Genomic DNA, 1935 nt, shown 5'->3' with positions numbered 1-1935 from the left:
TATCAAAAACCCCACTGAGGCCAAAGAACTGAAACTCTGACCCATGTAAAAGAGACATGAGCGCATAAAAAGATTCATGCAAAGCCTGCTGGGACACAGAGGGTTTGTGATGGTGGATAGTCCACGCTGCTGACATGCCAAAATGTATACTGGAGGAAGGGGCCCCAGGTGGAATGCTCAACATGGGCTTCCTCCAAAAGAGGTGGACTCAGAAGTGCCCGAGAGAAGTACCTGCCTTGGGGAAGGGAAGTGGACTAGGGTTACTAATGCACTCAGGAAGGAGTACTAAGGTTCATGAATACAAGAAGGTGTTTCAGAGAAATAGGTCCAAGAGAGTCAGGTCATTTTGGTTTTGATCCATCAATACTTAACAGGAATGAAAAGTTGCAAAACAGTTAGTCCTTCCAAGATGTATTATTTTGTCATCATTAGCTGAGCCTATTGGCCTACTGGGCCAGTGACATCTGGAACGATCCTATTCCTTGGCTGGAGGTAGGACCTAGTGCCATAAATTGTTCTGGGAACCTGGCATAGAAGATGATTTGCGCAACGGAGTCACCACTAAACCACCGCTTAAGTTCAGTCCCTGGCCTTCTTTTTCTGCTTTGTAGTCTAGAAACATTTCTTTAAAGGCCAGAAAATCTGTGAATGTGAGCAGCATGTCGAATATATCACCAGCCACTTCATCTTTATGATGCTGTAACGTTGTTGTGAAAGCTGCCATGTTGAATCCAGGAATTCCCTCCAGCAGCTGTTCTTCGATATACTTTTCTACTAAAGAAATATATTCATTAAAAATAGACATGTAGGTAAGTTTATTCTCTTCTGTGTCTTCAAATTCCTGGTAGTACTTGTCCATGAAATTTCTCTGTAACAACTGGAACTCATCATCCATGATAATATCCTCTAAATATCCAACCACAGCATCAAATTCTGCATCAGAAGTGGAGGAGAAGGACAGCGCCAAGCTCTCTTCCTCTAAGGCCTTGTATATATTTTTATACCTCATTAATATTTACTCTTCTGGAAATAAATAAAACAAACAAAAAGAAAAAACTCAATATCATTTGTTCATTTTTCCCAAGTTCATTTTTATTTGTTAGTGGGATTAATTTCAAGATCTCGACAAAAACCTTGGCTTATCACAGGCTACATCTGTCTCTTTCTCTCAGCCTTACATAGTTTGGAATAATATAAAATAAAGAGATGTTTTATTTACTTTACCAATATGTATCATTTCTCTGTTATTATCTTTTTTTATATATTTCCTCTCATTTGCTCTCTTTATTACATAATTCTGGAATTCTGATTTAATGTATGTCATGTTTTATTTTATTTTTCATGTTTCTGCCCTTGTCTCACATATTTTTAATCCCCATGTTTATCTCTGTCATACTTGTAGTAACTTTTATATCTAACCATTTTAAATCCTTGTTTAATGTGCTGTTCAATCTTCTTTCTTCAAAAAAAAAAAAAAAAAAAAATTAAGCCGGGCTCGGTGGCTCAGCCTGTAATCCTGTGCCTTGGGGGGCCGAGGTGAGTGGATTGCCTGAGCCTGAGGGTTCGAGACCCGCCTGGGCAACTTGGCGAGACCTCATCTCTACAATAAATCAAAAAATCAGCCGGGCATGGTAGCACCCTGTAGTTCTGGCTATCTGGGAGGCTGAGGCGGGAGGATCACCGGAGCCCAGCAGGTCGAGGCTGTGGTGACCGGGAGCGGCCACTGCACTTGTCTGGGCAACAGAGTGAGACTCCGACTGAAAAAAAAATCAGTCATTAAGGAGCTTCCTGATCCAAGTTAGATGGAGGAAGCACATTTTCCCCCGCCTTTCCCACGAAATACAACTATTAAATGTGGACTTACATAGAACTACATTATGACTATAAGAAGGTGAACACGGTGGATGGATCAAAGAAGACGGAATGCAAGGTACC

At 40.9% G+C, this 1935-nt stretch overlaps 1 pseudogene across 1 annotated transcript; it reads right to left on the bottom strand.

Annotated features, from left to right (window-relative positions):
• Nucleotides 1–281: 281 nt before the first annotated feature.
• Nucleotides 282–981, bottom strand: LOC103273044 (annotated as a pseudogene). Its single transcript, XR_505163.2, has one exon. The product of XR_505163.2 is annotated as an ADP-ribosylation factor-like protein 2-binding protein pseudogene (transcript).
• Nucleotides 982–1935: the final 954 nt, after the last annotated feature.

Source organism: Carlito syrichta, unplaced genomic scaffold (genome assembly GCF_000164805.1).
Source record: "Carlito syrichta isolate Samal-C Ts95f unplaced genomic scaffold, Tarsius_syrichta-2.0.1 Scaffold313464, whole genome shotgun sequence".
Classification (NCBI taxonomy): domain Eukaryota; kingdom Metazoa; phylum Chordata; class Mammalia; order Primates; family Tarsiidae; genus Carlito; species Carlito syrichta.
Note: the sequence above shows the minus strand (reverse complement) of the source record. Positions and strands in the feature narration are given on the sequence as shown.